The following is a 26,664-nucleotide window of genomic DNA, read 5'->3' as shown; positions in this document are numbered from 1 at the left end:
AGTTACTTGCACAGGTGTATTTACTAGTGAAGACAAAATTAAGTTCACGAGTGCCAAATGTCAAAGTGTAAGGTTATACCCAGTTCAACCATAAACAAAAACTAGGTCGTCCGAAATGTTTAAACTTACACGCATATCCGTCTTTCGATAGACGTTCAACGGTTCCATCCATCCATCTGCCCATCTGTCCGTTCACATGCCGTATTAAGATATCTCTAAAAAAAATTAATTTTCTCCTCTAAAATGTGGAATATTTTGTCTAGATATGAAAACGCGTCCTTTCAATTTTCGTCGTTTTCCGATTTTCCATTTTAGAGTAATACACACGTGCATACTGAAATTAAAGGACGGAAAGTAGACGGGTCTGTGCTTCAACATCGTATATTACTATAGGGTTGTATAGGACATGTTTGATCTAAAATATGATGTTATGATATATATGTTTCGGTGAGAGATGAATCATAGCAAATAGCAGCACTGGAACTCAAATTTCACCACAGTGGCGGATCTAGCAGGGGTGTAGTGGGGTGGCAACCAACCTTTTTATTGGAAAATTTGTCATCTTTTATATGTAAAATTGACAAAAATGGCAAATAATGTCCTAACACCCCCTTATTCTGAGGAACGTCGGCTGGTACCCTCTTTTTCAAAGTGTCTGGATCCGGCCTGGCACTAATTCATTCGCCCATTAAATGCTACAAAAATCAAACTATGTGGTCGTTCAGAATCGACCAATCACACTTCGTGTTATTTTTTTCTAATTCGACAAAGAAAACTAATGTTTAACCTAGATCTTGGACTAAGAATTTCGAAATATGTTAATCTACATGTATAATGGAAATTTAGAATACATTCCGCCTACTTAAAAAAAATCCACAGCCTTTAAATCAAATTCACACAAGACATCTTCTGATGAGTATGACATTTTTGACCTTATTCACCTTTCTGACAAAGCCTTAAAGGTTTGTTTTCAATTCTAACATGCAATTTAGAAATGAAGCAATCAATATGCATTATCTTAATGTCAAAAAGATCAAGCGAACCTATTTCTCTTTCGAAATTTCGAGCTTTAGATTCCTTATGTTAAAGAATCACGCGAGTAATATTTTCAATGCATCGCATGGATGACCTAACTTTATAGTTTGGATACTAAGTTCAGTTGAACCTAATATTAACTCACAAGAACGGATAACCGACTTTTATTAGCAGTTATAATAGGGAGGAGTGTTTTACGATGTAATTTTCCAATTTATGTCTTACATGGTCGCCAGGGGTTTTGGATAGAAAAACCCAAAGTTCCGTTTGTTAGAATATTGATGAAATCCCTAAACGGCGAAAGATTTCTTGAAACCATTAAATGTTAGATTCGGTGATCCAAAGCCCAAAGCTATAAACAATCGGCCGATTTAATATTCGACTCTTATAAAAATCGTGAAATGACTTTTCTGCACTCCGTGGTCATACCAGAATTAAGACAGGAGAAATTGTCAGACACCATTACATTCAACGATGTACAACACAACGCTTCAATTCAGGTCTGTGGTCCACGAACCCTGATCAATAAGTTTCAGGATTTAATCGCAGCAGGTAAAAAAAACACGTTCGAAAAATGTACTTTAAAGTACTATAGGGCAGTTCTGTGTGACATATAATACAATCCTGAAAGGCATAATTCAATATTTCCAAAAAATCTACATCAAGTTTACCTATATTACATTAGGTATTTCACTTACTTATATGTTTTAGCGAGACTTTTACTTACATTTGATGACATTTCGTCAACTTTGTTTTTGCACTTTTTAAGTTGTGATATTTGACCATGACGACAAACTTACATTTTCATTTTTGTTTTTAACCATTCCACGAAGTTCAGTTAGAGCTTAGTTTTTTATGTGTGTTTTAAAGTGGGGCAGTTGTAATTTCCGCCCGGATTTTCCCCCATATCCAATCCTGAATTTCATTTTATACTAGTTACAATAGTTTGCAAGTCACTGATGATACCCCTCAGATTTGTATCCTCCTTCCTACATTCCTCTCCCATTTTTCCCAAACACAATAAAAACTAAATCGTTAATTTCTTGTTATGTTGCTTTTATTATTTTAACAATACCATATTTTTAAAATATTTTCTCACATTTTTAATATGGGACAATCATGTTTGAATTTACATAACTGTACTTTCACATTGTTTTGCCTAACATCCAAATCAGACGAATATTTTACGTGGTATTATAGGAATGTCTGCTGAAACAATCTAAACTTCATTGAATATTGAATTAAACTCAAATTGAACTCTGAATCAATTACATTTTAAGATTTTGCAGTACACAGACAAATATCTATCGGAAAATGTATAATTTCTCGTTATCTAGTACTGCGGTGTTGGTTGTCCCAAAGGCGATGTTTTTAATTTTACTTATGAAATTTTTATGCCTAACTTATGATTTATGTCCATATATTCATTTCACAATTTTAAATTCCATAAAGATTAAAAAGCATAAATAAATATCTTTATTGTTCTGGAGTGTTCATGTAATATTTAGTGAAATACATTTTCCGGCACCAGGTGGTCTTGTAAACAAACGAAATTTATAATTTTTCACAGTCGTTTCCCTTTAATGATGAATGTCTAGATTTTATTTTTTTGGTCTCCATTTCTACCTATTACGCTCACTCAAAACCTGAGTTTCGCGGCATTGTTCCGTTTTGCCAGCGTTATTTGTGTGTCACGATGATAATGATACAAGCATGCATTGTTTTGCAGCAAAATACCAGTATATTAATTACAAGTTAAAGAATTTAACCTTATCGAGACCCCTCCACCCCGAATGGCGGATCCAGCAATTTTTAAAAGGGGTGTTCTAGAAAAGAGGGCGTCCAGAGCTATAATTTGGCTAATTTTCTCAAAATTAACAAAAATGGGGTCCCCCTGGATTCTCCACAGCTTGTTTCCTCCACATGATGTATGAGTAAAATACGGATAGAATAGCATGAATTTTAAACGGCGTCAATAAATTCCTGTTTAGTGATTTGCAATACCAATAAATATTGTGCAAGTTGTACATGCATTTCCAATCGTACTTACAAGGTGATGAACATTATAGACTGGTTATATACTTTAAATAAACAATACTAATTTCAAAGTTTAAGTAAAGCTGAAGAGGATAATTTAGTAGGCCTATTTTAAAATGTTATGTAATTCAAGTGGTAGCAGTCATTTCAATGTCATTACTAAGTTTAAAACACTCGCATATTACGCAGCAAGGTCTTCAGAACAACACATAATCGACGCTTAAGCCATTAAAAACCTTGAACATAATGATATTAAGATAAAAACAGAATAAACAATGGCATCCCTACTTTCTTCTAAGAAATGGTAACAATACCGCACTATTTGTATGTAGTCCTGACCGAAGTCGCTTCAAACTTCTCATATTTTCCAAAGTTTAATGGATAATAATTCTTTAACTTCGTTTGTCCATTATTTAGAGCATCATTGCATGCGTAAATATCAAAATCAACATTAAAAATTGTGTATCTCTAATGTACAACACATTCAAAGCCTAAATACGTGTAATTTAATATACTGTGAAAGTACTAAGTCTTATATTCGTGGGTATCAATTTTCGTGGTTTAGGGGAAAAGCACAAGTTCGTGGATTCTTGAATTCGTGGTTTTGACGATCTTGTCATACATTTTAAAGTTAATAATCCTTTTCGTTGGGAATCGAAATTCGTGGTTTACCTTACCCACGTAATCCATGAAAATTGGTACACCACGAACAATAGTAATTTAACAGTACATAAATACAATTTAATTTGCTCGATAAAACATACGGCTGTAAAGGACCTTAAGACTTCCTTCACTATACTTCAGTTACCAAGACTAAGGGTATGGTAAGACATAATTCATCCATCTCAGAGGCGGATCGAGAAACTTTGAAAAAGGAGACAGATTGGCCTAAGAGGGAACTCGGTTCATTAATGTCCGTAGAATCAGCCTATTCTTTTCAGTATACTTCATAGTTTAAAAACATACATATTGATTAGGGGCTACACCAAGATGGATATAAAGTTTACTTTAATTTTTAACACAGCACCGTGTTTCAATGACATATTGGATTTCTATGTAGCAATATCTAGTAGCATAGACAAAACAGCAAAATCCCATTTTAACTTCAAAATACATAAAAACTTAAATTTCGTGTAAGTAACTTCTTCATATAATTTATAGGGTAAATATGTGTCGAATAAATGAATACGAATCAAAGTTCTGACATTTAAACGTTCCCTTGAAAGTTGGGGTTTTCTGACCTGAAACTATTAAACAGAGGTTGTTAAACAGTTAAATTTTGGGATAATTGTTCAGTAAAAAGAGAATCTATCAAAACTTCTTACCTTTCTCCTTGTGTGATTGTCAATAATCCTCTACAATGAATAAATAATATTTTATTCAAACCTTTTAAAAGTCGTGTTATATTTATTCAGCGTTATATATAACAATATGTCAAAGTTCCAACGGAATTTCAGTGGCCATAACACAAAGTAATGAAGTGACGGAATCGTCTTGGGTCTGATATGGTTGGTAGGTTTAAATAGGAACCATTATAATGAAGCTTCTTGATTTTATCAATAACAAATTGATACGAATTTTAATACTTCTCCTAATCTCCCCCGAATGCCAGTTAACCTACTATATTTTAATAAGACACGAAGCGACTTTTAATATTTTAAAATAATGACATTCTTAAGAATAAATTTTATCGAAGTCTGATAAAAGAATAACGATCTTATTCATTGATCTTTTTAAACAATAAATCCTTTACAATGTCAAGCAGGCACATGGAGTAAGGTGGAATAGTTAAGGTGTTTTGGTCTTCGCATTTTAATCCCAGCATGTACTGCTATGGTGTCTGGTGTTTTGGCAAGCTTTTATCAGTACCAAAATATACACAGTAATTATTAGTTTCTATAAAACATCATGTTTTTATAGATACGGCTTATATTTGTTTGAATTACGAGGCATGTTTGTTACATGATAATTTCTATAGGTTAGAGATTATAAAAACAAAATATATATATATTTTTAAATTACGAAGATCTAATTTAGTCAGATAGCTTTGAAACGGAAAGGGGACAGACAGGCATTGAAATCGACAAGATTTCTTTGTCAAGCTTAATTTTAATAAAGATTGACTATTATTACAATTCTGATGAAGATTTCCACCGATGCACGAAAAAAAAACAACAAGCGACACCTATATGTTCGCTCTTTCGCTGGATACGAGTAAACAAGAAAAAATAATTCTAACGAAATTCGAGAAAATAAAGCTTCAGGAATTTTTACAATGAATTGATATGGTTCACGCTTATTCAACTTTACAGGATTCTTGCAAGATAATGCGCATGACGTATACATGTATTTTGGTTCACACGATTTTCACTTAAGTTTATTTTGCACACAATAAAAAATTGAAAATCATGCGCCCATCACGTGCTATTATTTCCACGTTACCACGGTTATGAATACATGCATATGTGTATAGATAAACATTTATAGGGTTATGAAATAAATTAATTTGGCATTGACTGCATTAATTCTAATTGAAAAAAAAAATCCTTAAATTACTAAAGTATTATGTATTTCCCGTCGCTTCTGGTAATATAATTGATATATACCTTTTTTTTCAACAAAAGACAAATTGATTTGACCTACTGTGTTAAAATTTTAGCCCAAAGATTGTTTGATACTAAAATGTTTCCCATGTTAAATCAATAGTATAATTTTGCCAGCGATTTTTCGGAAGTATGTGCCTAAAGTAGTGTTTATTTCGGGGTTTAGTGCAAATCCTACTCGCCAGCCATATTATTTGATCAATGACACCTTACTCTGGACGAAGTTCTTTAGTAAACACCTATTTTTACAAGTGTCTGTTAAATATGAAATTTAAACACATTAATTCTTATAGGGAAACATTATGATTGTTCAATATAACTTGTCAGAAATGTTAATCTTTATATAAATAGTACGGAGAATATACAGATTTCAGGGCGATAAAGCCCCCCACTTGACCCAAAGACCTGACCATGAAATGTCTACTGGATTTCTAAATTCACAGAGTATAACTTATAATTGATAATAATATTAAGTGGTCAATAGTGGCAAATATTGTTCAAACATAGCAATTTTATTTGGTTTTCAATTTAAATACCGTAAAACTACTTATACACTTGGGCAGACATAAGATTTTGAGAGTATTTTTCTAAACAATGTTTTATATATAATATTTGAGCGCTATTATACTAGTGTCATCATTAAAATCTAACACAAAAACTGTCACTCAAAGTTGAAAGGTCAAAATGAAGACTTTAATAACACTACTTAACTCCTTTTCAATCATTTTTAATTCGAGAAATTTTATAGTCCTGATTTAAATTATAAATCATTTTTTTCTCCTAGCACAATTGCACAATGTGTAAGTTAGCAACAAAATATTAAGATGAACAAAAATTTTAAAAGTTACAATTTCGAACGACTTGTTCACAAAGGTACAACTTTTGATAACAGACTTAAGTCTGTTATCAAAAGTTGTATTTTTAATTCTGCGAACATGAAAGAAATCAATTGATCAATTTTCAAAAGCGATCTTCTACCTAGAGCCCCTCTCCCGTATATCACTTAGTGCCCTTTGTTTATGAAAATATGTCAACTTTTCTAAACATTAAGCAAAGTAGTGAAGGATACATTTATTTGATCGCTTGATAAAAGACTTGGTAAGATTTATTCATACTTTAGCTATGTTATTGATTCTGTGAAAATCGAAAATGAGTTGATTTTCAAAGGATTTTGTATGTCAAAAAGACCAACGTAATGTGATTCTGTCTAAAGTGTTAGGTTGCCTAATTACTATGGAATTTCCAGAAGAAATTCTTTAGACTTGCCTCCATGTGCCTTTACAGACTAAAAGAATAAATCGAAAGTAGTTCTAAATCGGATATTCATTGATTCTTAAAACATGACTGTTGTTTGGAAAGCTCTGGCTTCATCAAAACATATATGTCCGTCCTGAAAATTCTTAAACATTAGTTTTTGAAGTTTGTTATTCGAAAAGCTCTTGATTGTCCCACACAGATGACTGCTATATGCTTTTACATACTTTTAATTAAGACTTATTACCAATAAGTACTTTTTAATCGTTACAGGGTGTCTGAAAAACAGTAAAGGGAACAAAATCCTTTGTTATGTTTCAAATTGGCTTTCTATTTCGATAGTTATGGTTTAGAGTACTCCTTGTATATTATTTATTTTATTTTATTTTTTTTTTGGGTGGGGGGTGGGGGTGAGATCTTCCTTACCTTAATATTTGATTCTAATGCTGAGAGGTTACTCCCTGAAACACGTGTACAGCATATCGAAATTTGCAATATATATGTTTGCTATTCTTTTGTATTTCCAGATGCAATTATGAAAAGTGGGTGCTTCCTCTACGAAAGCGATGTTCTGACTTGTCTAATTTTTGTTTTGTACAATAACCTGTATTCTTTGAAACACAGCTTTTTTTTTCAAAACTCTCCTATCATAAGCATGAATGTGTTGTGTATCTTTATATCACTTAGTACAAAACGTATATATGTACCTTATCATGAAGTTTATTTTAGCATTCCCTAAATTTGGATAAGTTAAAGCAAAAGTGGCCAAATATTTATTCATCTGAGGGAAACATTTTAGTTCTTGAAACAGTTTGTATAGCTATTACTACACAAAACCACTGTCAAGTTTGCTATTAAATATTTGTCGTCAATAACATATCTGTCAGGTGCTAATGAACGTACATGGTCTAATCACGCTACTTACGTTTTTTTTTCTAAAATTCGTTTGGGATGTGTGAATCCAGGCATGAATATATTTTCATCTTGAAATTCTCCTTCTTTAATCATTCACACCATGAAATATTTCCGCAACAATAATTCGACTACAAACAATCATGTTTGATACCTAACCATATCGGGCGATATTGAGTACTAATTTATTGATATTTATATTAATTCTTATGCAACTAATGATATTTTGCCACATTTACATCTCTGAATAAGTCAGTTGTGAAGGAATCATTACGCCATTTACATGTACATGTTTTAAATTTATAAAAAAAAGTAGAACATATTTCACATCTGTACTTTACCGAAAAAAACGCCCGATTTCTTCGACGGAACTGAGGTCAGGATTTGGTAAAAGACACGATCAAAACACAATAAAAAGTGCATGACATGGTGTTTATTTCGAACTAAAACAAAGATAACACAAACAACCATTTTACAATTCATAATAAACAATTCCAACTATCATCGGTCCTTCTATTTTTGCGTTTTGTAATTGTATTTTAATACGAAGGGATTCAAGCAATTTGCGGATAAAGTGCTGTGCAGAGACCGAATAAAGAACTACGTAGGTATCGGTTCTGAGGCTCCTAGAAACTGCTGCGCATTACCATAGATGCGCCCAAACTTTCACTTGCATAAAACTTAACAGCGGTTCCGATGCGTATTTCTGTCCCTAACCATAGGATGGTACGATCGAACTAAAGACTTGCAATATTTAGTAAAACGGGCCCAGTCAACTGTTTCTGAATCACAAAAATGCAAAGATCAGGCTACATATGTTTCATAAAGCTATAGTCACAGTCGAAAGCAGTGGTCAGTGAAAAGTTGGCTTTATGTGAAGGGGAAAACTTACTTGTAATGGATAAACTGTCATAGGTGTATACCCATCAAAATGTATCTTCGTCCTATTCACAGCGTTCATATAAGCACTTATGTATATCAAGGTATCAGCCCTATACTTAGTCAACATTTAATTAGCCCTTAAGAAGATTAAATCACGCAAACAATGTGCAGTAAATACATTCACCTTTTCAATCAGCTTGATACATGTTTTTGTCATTGAAGTTATTGAAGTAGGAAGTGGAGAACAAAAACAGTAAAGTGTGCCATTAATCCAATCGATCTCATTTCAGAAGTACAATATTTGTGTATTCGAATTAAGAAGTCCTCTTTTAGCTCACCTGGCCGAAGGCCATTACTTAGCGTCCGTCGTCGTCGTTAACAATTTTTCAAAACTCTTCTGCTCAGACGCTACCTGACCAATTGGAACCAAACTTGGTAAGAATTATTGATGTGGGAATTTTTTATCCGTGGAAAAACATGCCCGCTCTTACTAAAAATAGACCAGAGGGATCCGAAAGTAGTTTTTCGCATATATCTCCAAAACCGTTAGGTTTAGCCAATTGGGTAAAATTGTTCAGCGTGATGAGATCTGTCTGTGGTCGAATTTCATATTAATCTGTGAAGCCATGTTGGAGTTATTGCCCTTTTTGACGTTTTTGCTATTTTTAATGTTATTTCTTTGCATAGAACTGACGTAGGGATTTTCGATTCGTCGAAAAAATGACCGCTGTTACCAAAATACAACAAAGGGGCCAGTCAGAAGTTTTTGTCATACATCTCCAAAACCGTAAGGTTTAGCCAAATTCTTTCAGTTGCTGAAATGAACCGTATTATACAGCATACGACAGACTGCAAGACATTAAAGTTGTCGGACGAACTTATTGCCCTGGAAAGGCGAAAAATTTTGTTTTAGTAGTTCTAAGCCAATATCCTGAAAACTGTAATAGGTAGAGAGAAACTTTCTATTGATGAAATGATTCCTATGGTAAGTTCTACCAGTCTTCAGTGAGTCAAAATTGTCGGACAACTGCTTGTTAGAGTTATTGTCCTTGAAAGGCAAAACTTTAACCGTGAGCGATTCAGGCTCCTGGGAACCTCTTGTTTAAAACCCATTCATTCCCATTATTCCGTCCTTTCGCTGAAATTTTCTTTAAAAGATTTCTCAGTTTATATTAGAGGGAATGCTTAGATATTTTGGTATATTGCTTTCACATGATGACTTGTATACCGTTTCCCCTTGCAGATTTTGACAGAAATGGTTGGTTGAAGGTATTCTTTGCTCAACGTAATGGGCAATGTCTTGTTTTCTTTTCAGCGAAACATGAATACACCGATACATAAATAAACTGGAAGTTTGTCCTAATCTTCCGGTACCTACAGTATCCAAGTTCCTAACAGCGTCTAAATTTCCAAAGAAATATAGAAGCGTAGCCCAAAATCAGAACTTGCTGCGTCTGACATTTATATAAGAGTGAACGAACGTCTGCCACCGTATGGAACTGTCTTAATTACCATCATATCAGTTTCAAATAACATCGAGTTTTCGTGACAATTGCAGGTACGTCCTCGAAATTAATGTTAAAACTAACTGTTTTCAATTGAATTTTTAAGGGAAAGCGTTGCACTTATCTCGTGGAAGTACTGAGTCTGTTGAGAAAATAGACTTGAAAGGGTCCATTAAGCATGTGTAAACCAACCACATTCCTTAAGCGATCCAACACTTCAATCAGAAAGGTGTTCCAGTGGCGGATCCAGGGGGAGGGTGCATGGGGTTGGCACCCCTCATTTTAATGGTAAATGGACAATAAAGACAAATAATGTCCTATTAACCCCTTTTTTTCTGAGGAACCCCGGTTGGCACCCCTCCTTTTTCAGAGTGTCTGAATCCGCCCAATGTTCGGTTTAGAAAGGTTTCGTTATGCGATACGGATTATACTAACTACTGTATGAACCGATTTGAATATGTGAGGTTCCAAATAGAGTTGAAATGAAAACCACACTTCGTAGATGTTAGTTATATCTTATCGTCAAAAGATACTCTACGATCCAAGATAACTGCTTTTCTTGCTACAAGAATGAAAATGTACTACGGTCAAGTTAACTTACCTTTTAGTTCATAGAACAAAATTTCGACAGTTATTCCAACATTTCTTTGTAACTTTCAAACTTCGTACAATTTCCAATACACATTTCAACGAAAGGTAGTGATATTTATGTTTTAAGATTTATGTAAATAACTTTAAACACAGTGTATGTTTGTACAACTTTAAGAACTTGATCAATAGAAATTTGTGAGTTGATATGGATAAGGCATTTGATTAAAGGAAAGGTTTTCAATACTACTAATACATTCTAAAATACAAAGTCGCTACGTATGACAATCTGTATATGTTATCAACAGATTGCTATTTAAATATCACCAATGTTATACGTGAAAAGTAAAAGTTTTTAAATATATCGTTTTATTTTTCCTAAAACCAAGACAAATGGCGTTTTAGCAAGTCCTTTGAGCTGAAATATATCAATTTATATAATGTGTCTGTGGTGTGTGACAGGGATTAAAAAGGAAATCGATGACTCAGAATTATGACAGAGTTATGAATAATTAATCAAGGTACTATTATTTGTTTTGGTCATTTTAATCAAAATGTTCGCCTTCCCGGGCAACACCTGTCCTTATAAAACCGACGGTCTTTTATTCCGTGAGAGACGGTTTAATCCCTCGCCCAAATACTATTTGTAAAACCTTTTTCTCCAACCCTCAATAGAAATCACGTTTGTCACTTGACAAATCGATTAGATTCATTTTGATATTTCGTTCCAATTGCTGTTATTATAAAAAATGAACCATATGATTTATTATGCCCTTGTCAGCAATGACAATATTATTCTTAAGGACAACTAGAGTCATTCAAACGAAATCTATTACATATTTATCAAATGAGTCGCTATCAACCACCTTATTTAAAGAAAATTTAATAGTTTGGCGGTAACGAGCAGGTCACAATTAGGCGCTTGACGTCATTTTCGTAGTCTTCCTTTGTATTCCGGTTTAATATTCCGAATCATGTCACCCCTGATTGTGTAAGAGATAATCCAATCACCCCTCGATAGATTTGGGTCAGATGTATTTCTTTATGAAATGAATTAATATTCATGAAATAAAACTAAATATGGTTTTTAATTTTGAAAGCCGGAATTGGTGCGATCATGGCGCGAACAATTTCTATTTTGACGTTTTAGCTTAGAAAATTTATATTTTGTTAAAGCAGCAGTCTTTAAAAAAATTCCGACAGGAGGTGATTCATGCATGTCAAAAAATCACCAAAATCACATTTATTTCTAGTTCAGTACAATTACAGACCACAAAACGGGTCTGAGTTTGTCATTCAGTTATTGCACTTTTGAGATAAAAATTATATAGATTGTGTATGAAATTGGATCTTTGCAAGAGTTATCGCTCTTGATTATGTTTGATGTGGTTGATTGTAGAGATAAATGAATGGTTTTCTAAAAAATACTAATCTGAATACAGAAAGGACCATTGTTAAGTGGAAAATATGTCATATGTAGACTGAAAAACATCATTTGTTGCTTGTTTTTTTTTCACCATGAACTATAGGCAGTATTTGGATTTCAGAAGATGGACTGATACTTAGTACATAATTTTTATGAGGAATAAAGGAACAGTACATTCCTGTAGTAATTATCAATCATATTGCAATTATTTTTTTTTATCATTATTTCATTCTATTTCGTTTTTCATCATTATCATTATTTTATTATCATTTTTATTGACATGCACTATTTTTTTCAATGCAATTGTTTGATTCGAGGTTCAAAATGTGAAGAATTTTTCCTTTTGACTTGTTCCTGCATAAACTCAAAATAATTATTACACAAGAGACTGGCGATACAAGTCTAATATCCATACAATATGTTTCAAGTGCTACCGAAGATAAGACAGAACATAATTCGACAGCAAACTTAAGGGACACGCGTTTACTACTGAACTCCGGATATTTGTCCATCACTTCATATCACATACATATAATTTATGTTTAAATCTTGATAAAGTGATTTGAGATAAACTGTTTTCATGTTATCACTAATATCTAAACGGTCCAAATTGACTCCTGCACGCAAAAGGCTTCTATAAGGAACAAAGCCAAATAAATGTGGTGTCAATAGGTGGTTGTACAATACAAATAAATCTGTTCCCCATCTAAGGATCAAAGTTTACTGCAAATAATATCAAAAAATCAAATTAGGCCAATTAATCATAAATCATTTAGTGTGTGCGTAACTTACTCCAGCAAAAAAATGATATTGTAATCTTTATCGGTGTTTGGGATTCTTCTCACAGTAGAACCGGCATTAATTGTTTTCGAACGGCGTTCTGCATTGAGTTGATGTTTCTGTTTTGGTCTTATTTCTAGCCATGCTGGCAAAGTGGCAGAGTCAAAATACCTTAGCAATCTTTGAACTCTTATATTTCTCTCCTATCGTATCCCTAAACGTACAGATATTCAGTATAGTATCGTAGAATGTTGTTTGCGCAACCTTATCGAAGCACTTATTTGTTTCTCATTTACTTACCATATTCACTACTACCAATTCAATTGGATTTGCTTTTAACGCTTTTTGCGATGGGATGGACTCGTGATGAGAAAATTCCTAATGGTCCTAATAACATTCCATTTTATGAAGGCAAATGATCAATGTACTCCAGCAGTGCTAGAGGTTGTCTGGCAAACTATTTTCTTACTTGGTGCCATCCTAGTAACCTCTAGCATCTGACATGTTGAAAGCCACCGCCAATGTGAATTAGCTAAACTTGTGTTTTAAAATATTTTCAGTCTTTTATTTACATAAAAGAAGTTTAACTTACCGGAAATCGACCGATAAAAATCCTAAATATTTGTTAAATACCTAGAAAACATTTGTAATGAAGACAGTTGTCAAAATGACCAGCCATTTTGAATTAGGTCACTTATTTTACGGAATGCAACATGTTTTTGACAAAACGAACTTAATGTTGGTAAAGGCAATTCTTTGGTTAATTTGGTATGTTAGTTTATAAAAGTTTTAAATGGCAAATAGTTAACTATAATTCTGCCGATTTCAAAGAACGGCGGAACGAGCGTTATGCAATATGGCGCTCGGAATTAATAGGTTGGGTATGGAGGAACGGAATTCCAACCTCTTACGTTGTAGGAATAATGATCAATGTAGTCCTTAAACACTCTTAAAAGTGTTAAGGTGTGTGTTTATGTCTGCTGTGGATATTTGGAATGGAAATATACATCTGAGCTGTGGTATAGCTTAAAGAATAATCAAAGATGACAACAGTAAACGCGAAACGGAAAAATCGAAAGATAAAAGACAAAAACTAAGCAAATCAAACGTATACAAGATAAAATCAATCAAGATAAAGGTTATGCTATCATGTTGCAAGATAATCATTCAAATATTTAAAACCGTATACTAATTGAAATTGAAATTAGAACCAACAATTAAAATAATTACTCAGTACGTTTAAACCAAATATAAAACTTCACTGCAATGGAACAGTACTTGCTCCCAGACACCAATCGAGAGCACTCCTTGCGTGACCATGTTACCAGACACAAATCAAGCACTCCTAGCGTGACAAAAGGCTTGATATCCCTGACATGGTGACTAGATGTGTGATCTTACTAATTACATGATCGTACTGACAGCTTTAGACGTATTGTCTAATTTGCACCTCTGAAGGTTAAACTGTCTAAATCTTTTCGTTTAAGTAAGGAAGTTGAAAATTTACTTTGTCAAGATCTAGAAATAATCTACGAAATTCAATTTGTTATTAATTATCTGTTACTCTTGTTAATTATCTGAGGAAAACTATTTGACCTTGTTTCAGTAAAGTTCAAAGATTCGACATGTCAGGACCCCTGCCTTGTTGGATGGTTCGGTCGGTACGCCGTAAATCTTTCTATATGTATCAAACCAATTGATTTTTTGATAAATACCACCTTTATCGTTTTTGTTCCGACCAGGTTCAAAAAGCTTTAGACCAGAGAAAAAAAAGACTTTATTATAAGGTTACCCTACATACCCTATTATTTTTTTCTTGGCTTTATTTAAAATCTAAAAGTTTAGGTCAATTTCTTTTTCAAAATTGTATGATGTATAAACCTTTTCACATTGTTAAAAATTTGAAAATCATTTACATGTAAGTTACTGCGATGCATTTGTTTCAGAACCACACCATTGCCGAGTGTTTCATTTTAGGCGGCAAATTGTTTTCACTTCCGTCTTCGCAAAAGCTTTACATGTAAGCCTTCATGAAGATATTCCTTAGAAACAAATCCAAAGATGAAATGTTCCCAAAACTTTTTGGTTTTCAAAATTTTAAGCTAGCTGGTTGGTCAATATTTCAGTAAGTAATGGATTTGAGGAAAACCTCAACTTGAGGTCAAGCCTAGTTTGATGCCATTTTTTCACATTGTTTTAAGTCAATTAAAAGTTTCTTTCACCTTTTAGAAAATGCTTAAAGAATCATCAATTCAATAGTTTTACGAAATGAAACCAGCCTACCTGTAGAAAATATCTAATACTTCTTAAGAAATCTACCATTCGATTTTTATGGAGAGGAGCTCAGAAGAATGTTTTATACTGCCTTCTTTATAATATAATTCATCCCTCTCTTCTTTTTCTTCGGCGCTCTTTGTGCAGACGTTTTTTTAAAAAAAAATAAAGGAACAATAAGAAAACATGCCTTTATATTATTTCCATTTGACCTGCACTCCTCTTTTTATGTCCAGATATTTGGATCCGGCCTTTTTATCTCAAATTTCATCTTAGCACCCCCCTACCCTCCGCGAAAATTAAATGGTAGCTCCCTAATTACACTTGAATTGCTTTTTCTCAAGTTTTGTCAGAGTAAAAAAGCATTGAATCAAACCCTCAACTTTACTGAATCTAGAATCTAGTACTTCAAAAAGAGGTGTATTTTTTGTGTATTTTTTTTTAAGTTATGATTCTCCTTTAACATAAATGAATGTCCAGAGCCACACCAATCTCCACGCTGCTGCAGTCGTACGCTTCCTCGCTTACTAACCGCTGTAGACAGGCCTTTCGAAATTTTCTGACATTATACCAGTCAAACGTCGTTTGACAATCGGATAGCGTCGCGTAAAATCATTCACATTTTCCCGACTTTGAAAGATTCTTCTGAGAGGACTGGCTGCAAAGTCAAGAGTGAATTTCGAACGTCAAACGCTGTTTCGGAGCTTGGAGCCACATGTCTGTTTTACTTCCAGTTTAGCAAGAAAAGAGAGCTTTGGATAATCAAGGGAGAATGGACTTCAACTTTGGTATCTTCGATACTTCAAAATACCGATGTCGCACTCGTCTAAGAAGTGATGATCACATATGCATTTGAAATATAACTGAATTTGTGTTTATCACATATGTAATTGAAATATCACTAAATTTGCATGTTCGTGAGTAAAATACACACGCATAGTCATCGATGTAAATTTTACTAACGAACATCTAAAAACGAAATACAAACCAAGGAAGTCAAAATCAAAACTGACCAACCAAATAATAAAGAACAAAATCGATACAATTACAAAGCTTACAACGATTCACATTAACTTCAATACTTAAAAAAGTAGCAATAACACAAAATCAACATATTTTTATTGCCATCACTTGGCGTCCGTAGTCGTCGTCCGTCGTCGTCGTTTAAAATTTTCAAAACTCTTCTAATCTGAAACTACTCGACCAATTGGAACCAAACATGGTTTGACTGTTCCTTGGGGTATCCTGCATAGAACTGATGTGGGGATTTTTGATCCGTCGAAAAACATGGCCGCCGTTACTAAAAATAAAACATAGGGGTCAGACAGTAGTTTTTCACATATGTATATCTCCAAAACTGTTAGGTTTAGCCTAATTCTGACATGGGGGTAAAAGTGTTCAGCATGATGAGATCTATTTGCGGTCAAATTTTCATTTGAATCTGTTCAGCCACGTTGGAGTTATTGCCCTTTTTTCGACGTTTTTTTTTTTTTTTTTTTTTTTTCTATTTTTAATGTTATTTATTTCAAAAACCTCCTCTGACATTACCTGACCAATTGGAACCAAACTTAGTACGAATGTTCCTTGGGGTATCATGCATAGAACTGATGTGGGGGTTTGTGATGCGCATATATCTCCAAAACCGTTAGGTTTAGCCAAATTCTTTCAGTGGCTGAAATGATCCTTATTTTTAGGACTGTAAAAGTCTTCAGGCATAAAAATTGTCAGACGCCTTCTTATAAGAGTTATTGCCCTTGACAGGGGAAAATGGCAAGTGGTTTTTTTACAGTCTTCAGCCAGTGTCTTGAAAACTCTGATTGATTAAGACTTTCGTTTACTGAAATGATCCTTATGATAAGTCCTATCAAAATTTTCTTGAGTCAAAATTGTTGGACAACTTCTTGTTTAATTTATTGCCCTTGAAAGGCAAAATTCAACAGGGTGAGTGATTCAGGCTCCTGGGAGCCTCCTGTTTTTTTTTTACTAAATGTGATTTAAAAGTATTACGATGAACGGAAACAGTTCAAATGATCCACGATTGTAATTTTATTTTTAAGTGTTTTATCCTCAGATGACACATACTTAAAACCTAGAATTAACAATTAAAATTTTGAGGTTTTATTTCATTCTAATCGACTTTCGATTCCTCTTTTCTACCCTTTGAATCTAAAGAATATCTTATACAAATATTTAATTTGCTCCCTTAATATACTAAATTTACGAATATTTTGACAGCAATATTTTCACATCATATTTAAATTTTAATCCTGAAGTTATTTACTAATTATTCATCTAACCATGATAAATATAAACCCTTTCAAATACTTACAAAAAATACCGGCAATATCCACTTTAAAAATAGACTTTAATCTACATTTTTGGGGGTATTTTGGGATAGCAATCTGACCCCCCGTCAATAGTCCATCGTCTTCATTTTTCTTTTGTTAAAATAAAGATAAAATTCCTTTTAACCTAGTAATAAGTCTGTTTGAAATATCGCTTTCATTTTTTCCATTTTCTTTTCCATAATGACAATGAATAATCTTCTCGACGATCGAGCAAAATTCATGATAATTTACGTAATTGTTTCAAATGAGTCAGTATCTACAAGGACACAAAAGACTGCACCTATATCCTTCCCTTGTAACTTCTTTTTTAACAGAAATGAATTCAATATTCGTTCTTTAAGTACATATGGAATGTCTATTCCTGGACTACCCTTGATGTTTTTTTAAATCATTTCGAAATGTGTTCAATGTGAAAAAAACAGCTAGCATTGTGGATTTTATTTGTATCCTTTTATCTTTTTAGTCTTTGTTTTCAGCGATTTTCTATCTTTTTCTTTTTCTAAGCTTGCACGCGACTTTCTACAGTGATAAAAAGCTTTTAAGAAAGGTCCGTGAGATTAAAGTTACGTAACGAAACAATAAAGAGAGATATGAACAAACACGCTGGCACTTTGTGGTACCACCCCCATAAAAGATTTTGAAGTAAAATAACTGCAGTAAATAGCACGTTTTATAAATACATGTTCATATAAATGATTTGTTACCAAAATAGTGTAAAACGTATCGCATCTGGAGTGTAAAACAGATGCCATATTGATTACATGTTTTTTTCCTGCAACTATAAGGGCACACGTATTATGAGCATACTAAAATTTTTTACATAAATGTCTTAATATACGGACATCATAATCGCAAACTGTTTTGTAAATGTCATAACAGTGGCGGATCCAGAGGCGATGTTCGAGGAGAGCTGAACCCTATTTCCTCCAAAACATTTGCTCTATGTGTACAAATTTGGACAAAAATTAGCGAAAAAATAACCTGGTGCATCCACTTTTTAGCAATTCATATTTTCTGGATTGAACATCCCCGAAATCATTTATGCATTTCTGGATCTGCCCCTGCACTTCATGATTGTATTAAGACTGTGAAAAACACATAGGCCTATTGTTTAGTATGCAATTATATAAACTGTAAATGGAAGGGACTCAGTTATGATTAAAAATAACATAGTAATTTAGGAAACTGCTTGTCATAGCGGCTAACCCTCAACAATATATACTCCCCCACTTTTCCAACGACAGAAACGTCAAATATGCAATATATACACTACGCAAAGCTAAAATGCTCTTAGTCTAATCCAAGTTCGATGTGCTCATCAGAATAATTACTTTGCATTTTATATTTATATACAAAATAAATAAGTTGTATTGTGTTCTGCCTTTACAGGTGTAAAGAGATTATTCAGATACAGCCGCATTTTTATACACGTTTAACTACGATTTAAAAGGTCTATTGTTGAGGAATAAATTTACAGATAAAATTTAAGATATTGAAGTTGATCCTTCGTAAAGATATGTTAGACATTTGTAATTCCAAACAATTCTTTTGAACATCTTGACAGCTACATTATTAAATATATTATAAATTTTAATTAATACAATTAACTGGAAAATTTACAACGTGAAATATAACATCATGATTTATGTTTAAATTAAACGAGAAAAAATTCATTGAAGTTCTTTTGATATATGAGCTTCAAAATTTATGTTTTAACTTCCACTCTAAAACCAAGGGAATATTTTGTTATAAATCAAGTATTCATTTTGTTGAAAAAAGGCCCAAAATATCATTCATTTTTATATTGATATATGAAAGATGTTTTCACGTAAATGAGTACAGGACAGTAGTATAATTTTGAAAAAAAAGATCTATTATGACTAATTTGCATTTTTAACCTAATTTTTAAACCAAAATATCCTTTTCGCATAATTGAGAGGAATGTATATTTTCAGGTAACTGTTGCTAATGTTGGCGAAAGTTTTATCTTATGTAATTAAAAGATTAACATTGCATGAAAAGTTTCTCTTGAGAATATCTAAAAAACATACATTTCGTGCAAGAAGGAACGACATCTATTTGGGTACATGCCTATGTGTCAAACAGTGACAGTAAAATATTGAATTAAGTCATGGAAACACAAACACATCATCTATAATTAAATGTGCATGTTGCAAAAATAAACTATTATGAATATTTGAAGCAGAAAGTATAGTTTATCTCTAAGTAATTACCTAAGCTTTTATATTTACGATGTGTGCGATTTTTACATTATAGACTTTTTGACCTACCGAAATAAAATATTGATATGCATTACAAAGTATGAAAGACTGGGTGTATCATTGAAAATGTAATGATTGCTTATTTTTTTCTAAGGCTATTAGATTTGCGTCAACCTCATACCGAAACACTAAAAAAATAGATGCCTGGTGTCTCGATATATATATGTTAAGGCTGTGAAATATGTAGTTACAGAAGCAAAAATAAACTTACCTTCGATCGAAGTCGGACATTTAAACTACTAATTCTGGAATTGAGACATAACGAACTGTACTGGATTAAATCCCTTTATTTCAACAACTTGAAAAGACAATCAAAACCGGGACTGCGTCAGTCCATTCAAATGCCGCCATTCTTTCTGTCGTTATGGTGACGCTGTATAAATGGCAGTTGCTTTATTGAATTTATCTATCTAACTACCAGGAGTAAATAAAGTACCCAGATATCTAACAAAACATTTTTGCTTCTGTCCATAACTCTCCACTACATACATGACTTATTGATTGCAAGTAACGCTAAGTATATTAAGCACAATGCCGTCTTAAAAGAGAACTTTCAGGTCAAGCCGACCGTCATATTCGTATTCAACACCCATATTACGAACCAAAACAACAGTCCCAGCTGTCGGAAATCTATTTCAATCCGAATTATTTTTTAGAATGTTATCGGTAGTATTTTGTTATGTTATCAAAATAACATGAAAGAGCCGATTATGTTCTTTGTTGAAAAGATTTCTAAATGATGTAAACAAAGTTTCCAAAACATAGCTCGTGTTAAATGAAAGAAATCAAGAGTGGTTGTCAATTAAAAACATACAATATGCATATACTCATTCAACACTTCATTCTTTCTCGTTACCACACTAAAAAATAAACACAAAATAGGTTGATAAATATATGAAGAACAAAATACCATAAAATAGTCCACTGGGAATTAGAGCTAAAATTAGGACTTGAATTCTAAACCTTATGAAAAACAAATATAACTTCGTTTCATAAAAGGCCTTCGCTTTGTGTACAATGTACACATTAATGATGCATCATCAGTCAATTTTCACTTATTTTAGCGGACTCAGCAATTCATTATTTATGCAATGGCTTATGAGCGTCAAATGGAACGAGTTAGAACTAAGAAAGGGTAAACCATTCTAAAAATCACAGAGAATGTGTTATCGTCAAACACTTGAATAGAAAAGAACCAGAAAGCCAATTACTTTTAGTTTAACTCATGATAATCATCCATAGATGAATACATGGCACCGTAAAGAAAAACCCCACAAAATGTGACAAGTACAAAAAGAAAACAAACTCAAGAAACAAAAACATATGCTTACCCTACCGGTGCACCTGATCCATGCTCCTAGTTTTTAGTGAAGGCCGAGTCGCTCCAGGCGCGTAGCTGAGGCCAAATTGAAGTGTAGGCAAAATTACAGCAGGGGGTCTGGGGGCCAATTAAGGCCCCCAGCAGGTCCAGGGGGGCGAAGCCCTCCCCCCCGAAGATCCGCGGAGATAGCGTTTTAGAGCATCATTTATGCCTCTCCTGGATGTAATTTGTCTCCAAAAAAAAAAAAAAATGGCAAAATTAAGTGCAGGCAAAAACTTTTTTGCCTAACGGCAGCTACGCGCCTGCGCTCATTTACTTTTATTACTTTGTATGTATTATTTTGGTTATTGTATTTTCTTTGTTGTGTGACCTTTGTTCCTGGATTTCATTCTTTTGATTTCCGTTAAATTCTTTGATTACTCTTTCAGACAACACATTCCACACGCCTCAAACAACAAATATTGAAAAGTTTATCATAATTGAAAACGAAAACTAGCAACTAGAAAAAATTATAACTTAAAACTGGAGTATTACACTAAATGTACATTTTATGCAATACAAAAAATACATTTTTAAAAACGACCACTTATAATAACAATGCATTGTTACGTCATCATGTTTTTTTCTTGAATTTTTTTTAAGAAGAAGTGGCCTTCAAAAGTTGTTTTTGAGGCATTGTTGTCCTCGTAAAAATTAAGTACAGTGTGGTTTGCGAGTGAAAACTCCCGAATAGGCCCATCATCCATAACCATGAATCTTTTATTATTAAGTTCTTGAAATTGTAATAAAATTGGTTGAGGAGAGCAACGGACACCTTTTGCCAAGTTTTTTCCCTTTATTTCTCTTACTCTACGGATTCAAGGAACAATGAAATATCTCAGTCGATGAGCTCATACGGGGCTTAATAAGCCACTCGGGTGAAAAAAAAACTCGTTGTGCAATGCCTAAAAAGAAATGAAAATAAAAAAAAAAAAATAAAAGAACCAAAGAAAAAGAAGTCATATCTTAAGGTAAAAAGTGCAGTACTCCAGTAAGTCAGAATTGACCCGAGACTGTGAAAACCTAGTATTAGCAAGCATGTAAGATAAAATTTTGCCATCCAACTAGACAACTTTTTTTATTTGTAATTCGTACATTATGAGGTATTGAAAATATACAAAACATTTCTATTATGAATCGGAGATAAAAAGGCTTTCACAAAGAACATGATGACTACAAAATATGCATAAATAGTTCTTACGCTCTATTAAAAATATCATGATTATGCAATTATACATGTACAAGTTGTCGGTACGACGAGATTACCATTTAAGTGTCAGTCGTAATTGATATCAGACAGAGGGCGATAAATGCAAAAAAAAAAACACCATAAGATCCAATTTAATATTTCATTCAGAGACAATTACAGACAACATGCCAATTCTTTTGTCTTGACCTTCGGATGTTGCATTTAAAACACAAAAATGGTAAATATTGTATGTAAAGACTCTAACTCTGAGATATCGTTCCAGATTTGGCTGATTTAAGCGGGAGATGACTGTTTGGTTTTCTCCAAAATACAAATCAGTATAAATGAAGGACTTTATGACGTAAGCAGATCGAAAATCATTGCTTGTTCGGTGGATATTTTCCCGCACTTTGTGTCACCTCTACCATTGGCACTGTCTGAATTTTATATGGATTGGTACTTAAATGTAATTATCATTTCTTCGTTTTGAATTAAAAACAACTTCGGATCAATTAAATCCCATAAACAGCTGTTTTTCGTATTGAACATATTGTACAAGGTGCAGTGATGCATCTGCAAATGGGAAAACCATAGGAAAGTTTGAACTTCATTAAATAAAACTCGGTTACATGGAAGACATATGAAGCATGAAATAGATAGTTGTAATTCCTTTATATCAAAATGTGCGACCTTGGTTTTGGTTAAGATTGCTTCTCGATTTTTAACCTCTGATTACTATCATCTTAATAGGATGTTCAGGTCTGTTTGTCACAAATCCAGATGAGAGGTTTCATGTTTTATTTTCCTGCTTTCAGAATGTTTATCATTAAAAAACTGAGAAATTATTAATTGTTTACTATTCATTTATATTCTGTTGACCGGGCGGCTGACGCGCAATGGGTAACAGGCTGTATTTTTTTTACCTACCAATCGACTCTACCTGACATTCAAACAGTAAAAATCGTTTCTAGTTTAAGAACCTAATTGCCTTGTCAAATAACCGTTCTTGGTGAAAATGTGTAACTGTGGTTCATTCAATGTGCAGTTGCAATATTTGGTGCTCTATCAAATAAAACAACATCAATGAGATAACACGACCAGAAATTTTGATTAAAGTTTAAACCAAACATTAGTTCAAAAAGAGAAAGTGTTGGCTATATTGAAAATATCACTAGGCGATAAAGTATCCTTAGAAGCACGAGAACCCTTTGATAGGCTTTACATATCGTGGATGAATGGTATTTAGAAAGAGTGGGAAGATAAGTTCACAAAGACCATTTTGAGCAGACCATTTTAAAGGAAATGCCCTCACTGGTGTACCCCTGTCAATACAACTTAAGAATTATGCAATATGTAATTTTATACTTCTTAATTCTTATAAAAATTTTACATGTCTAAATGCAATTTAAATGCAATTGATATGCTAATTAAATGCTTTCAAATTGTAATCCTCTGTTTTGACATGGTATGGATTCTGAAAGTACCATGTTCTTAATTTATTCAAAGCTTCATAGGAGACGAATAAAAAAAATACGCGAAACTTTAATTTGGTTGAAATGCCTTTGACGTACTTGTAGGACGAATCTATTGATTTTGGGAAAATTTCTTTTTGTCTGATTTCAAACCTCGTAAATGATATAGATTTCCATACTCTTCAGAGCTCATAAATACCTTAATTATGGAATTGAATAAACACAATCTGCACATTTCGTCTGCTCGATTTTACAGGTCTACAAAATAAGGAATGGTTAATCCTGAAATTAGCATTACACTTCTAGAATCAAACTTTACCTTCGAAGTCTTTCCAAGCTGAAAAAAACAACGACAACCTTGTTTGCCAACGGGAAAAAATAAGAGCGAAAGCAAACAAAAAAAAACAAACAACACTGAGCAAACACCAAAAAACTCTTGTTAAAATTAGGAGCTAGTGTCATTAACTCATGAAGGCACAGCAAATAAAAACAGTCATTATACATAGTCTGTTGAGTATTTCTGACCTCAGAACTTATGAAATGTGATTTTTAGTTAAGCGTCATATTTATTTGAAGTAAAGAAATATAGTTTTGACGAAAATAGGACAATGAAGATGTGCTCTCTGGAGTAAGATGATATGGTGATGTGCCTATGGTGATATATCTTTAAGTTGGTGTCTTCTTAATGGAAGCAATAGGTTCATCGTGCTAAAAATCCCGGTTAAACCCGCCATTTCCATTGGGAATGCTTGCACCAAGTCCGGTTCATTCTGTTTTTACCCTGTTATTGCCATTTCTTATATGGACTTTCCTTTTTGACTATTCCTTTTGAATATTACCTGGAGTTTATCAGTAAGTAAAATTTGGTATTACCGTTCATAATTTCCATCGAGGCCTTATCGAGGAAATAATATACGATCATGTTAATGAATAAATGTATAAAAGAGGTATTGACAATTTGATAATGCAGCCAGATTTGGAAACGTATTAGATATGGACAAGCACAGTCAGTGTGTTCTATCCCAAGTATAATGCACAAAAAGGGCAGATTAAAATATTTAATATGTTCCAAAGAAATCTTTCACAAAAATGAGAAATAAATATTAGATGAACGATCTCACAGCAAATGTGCAGAGCTCGTAATGTTAAATTATTAATTTTTATATAGGGAAAGTGCTCGCTCGGTGCACCGGGCCTTAATTTGATGATAGCGAATCCATATCTAAAGTACATTTTACTCCGATTTGTTTTAAAAGTATCATTTATTTGAAACGATATTATCGTGATATTTGATATAATTTTGATAACAATTTCAATATCTACTACCTCTTAACCAATAAACCCATTACTCACACGCACTTTTACATTAATGACATAATCGGTTGAAAACATTTTATGAAAAAAATCCAGTTAGCAACTTAATGATCTGCCAAAATAACAATACCCGTATGTCATTTTTCGTTCAGTGAAATTTAGGCGCATTAATGACGAGTGTTGAAGTGCATTTACTTTGCACTGTGAAATTAATTTGCTTTTAAGTTTTCCCGAACATCAAAAGGGCGTTTACTGTTGACACTGATAAATCAAATGTCATTAATGCATGGCAGATCAGGACCACTACATTGTAATGATCCATGTGGAGTATGGTTCGGTATATTTTCAATTGCCCGTTAACAAGTTATTTTTGCGAAAGGTCTGCATTTAGAGTGTACTTTTAGCATATCGACGAGTCTGGAGATTTGTAACGGTAAATTAACCTCAAAGTCATAAGTGCGGTCATCGACTTTAATTTTAATGTCCAGGATTTTTAAGGATAAAATAAAAGTGCACATGCTCGCGACTTCTCCTTTCTTAGTAAGCTAAGAAACATCGACATAATTACCAGAAAAGTTAATGGCATTTTGATGAGGTCCTATGTTAATGTGATGACTTAATCACAGGAAGGTTACAACATTTGAAGTTCTGGTCAAATTAAGTGATATTTGTTCTATACAAAATATGGTCATAAGCTCCACGAAGAAGGGGAAATATTTTGATTTTCCTTTTAGTCGATATTAGCTATAGTCAATAGACAGTGATGAATTGAAATTAAGGAAATTAAAAATAAAAATTACAATTACCTTCCCTTCGCCTCAATCAACAAAAACAACAACAAAATAACAAAAAGAAAAAAAAATATTTATGGAGAACAGTATTTCTGTCTTTTGTTGTTGTTGTTGTTCTGTTTCCATTGTTTTGTCTGTGTGTTTTTGATTGTTTTGTCTTTATGTTCTTGATTGCTAGCTTATTTCAGGGGCGGATCCATTATTGAGTTTAGGGGGGCGTTAATTGAATTAAATTCCGTGCAAAGCAAGGCAAAAAATATTATGTGGTGAAACTTGAGGTGAAAATTTTTTTTCTTACTGATTTTGGAGGGGGGCGTACGCCCGGTGCGCCAGTCCTTGGATCCGCGCCTGTTTGTTAATATTTACAGGATTGTCTTATATTGTATTTTAAAACCTTGTATTTTTTTCATATATTATATATGTCAAAAAAAGTAGTTGGTACTAACTGTACTGTTCATTTTGGTAATTGTTGTGATTGCACTGAAAGTGTATTCTAAATATACTTGTTAAATACAATTTCCTTCCATACAGTCAACGAAAATAATCACCTGGTCTTTTTGATTATGTGTAAATTATATTTGCTTTAGAGAATATAAAATTCATTGCACTTAT

The 26,664-nt window shown here is 33.1% G+C and overlaps 1 protein-coding gene across 7 annotated transcripts in view; it reads right to left on the bottom strand.

Annotated features, from left to right (window-relative positions):
- The window catches only part of LOC148628040 (uncharacterized), a 64,393-nt gene extending 44,032 nt beyond the window's left edge, over nucleotides 1-20,361 (bottom strand). Inside the window, exons 1-2 of one of the 7 annotated variants that reach the window (XM_088583838.1) lie at nucleotides 20,138-20,361; nucleotides 4,398-4,427 (exon numbers count right to left, since the gene is read on the bottom strand). The gene's annotated coding sequence lies outside the window, so the exon portion shown is untranslated. Of the gene's footprint in view, nucleotides 1-129; nucleotides 216-4,397; nucleotides 4,585-10,829; nucleotides 10,849-20,137 lie in introns of those variants that run through there. The other 6 variants (XM_088583870.1, XM_088583878.1, XM_088583843.1 and 3 more) reach the window with 6 other exon arrangements.
- Between the last annotated feature and the right edge of the window lie 6,303 nt (nucleotides 20,362-26,664).

The sequence above is a fragment of the Perna viridis genome, chromosome 1 (genome assembly GCF_037379345.1).
Source record: "Perna viridis isolate PV_CMFRI_1.1 ecotype Kerala chromosome 1, ASM3737934v1, whole genome shotgun sequence".
Classification (NCBI taxonomy): Eukaryota; Metazoa; Mollusca; class Bivalvia; order Mytilida; family Mytilidae; genus Perna; species Perna viridis.
Note: the sequence above shows the minus strand (reverse complement) of the source record. Positions and strands in the feature narration are given on the sequence as shown.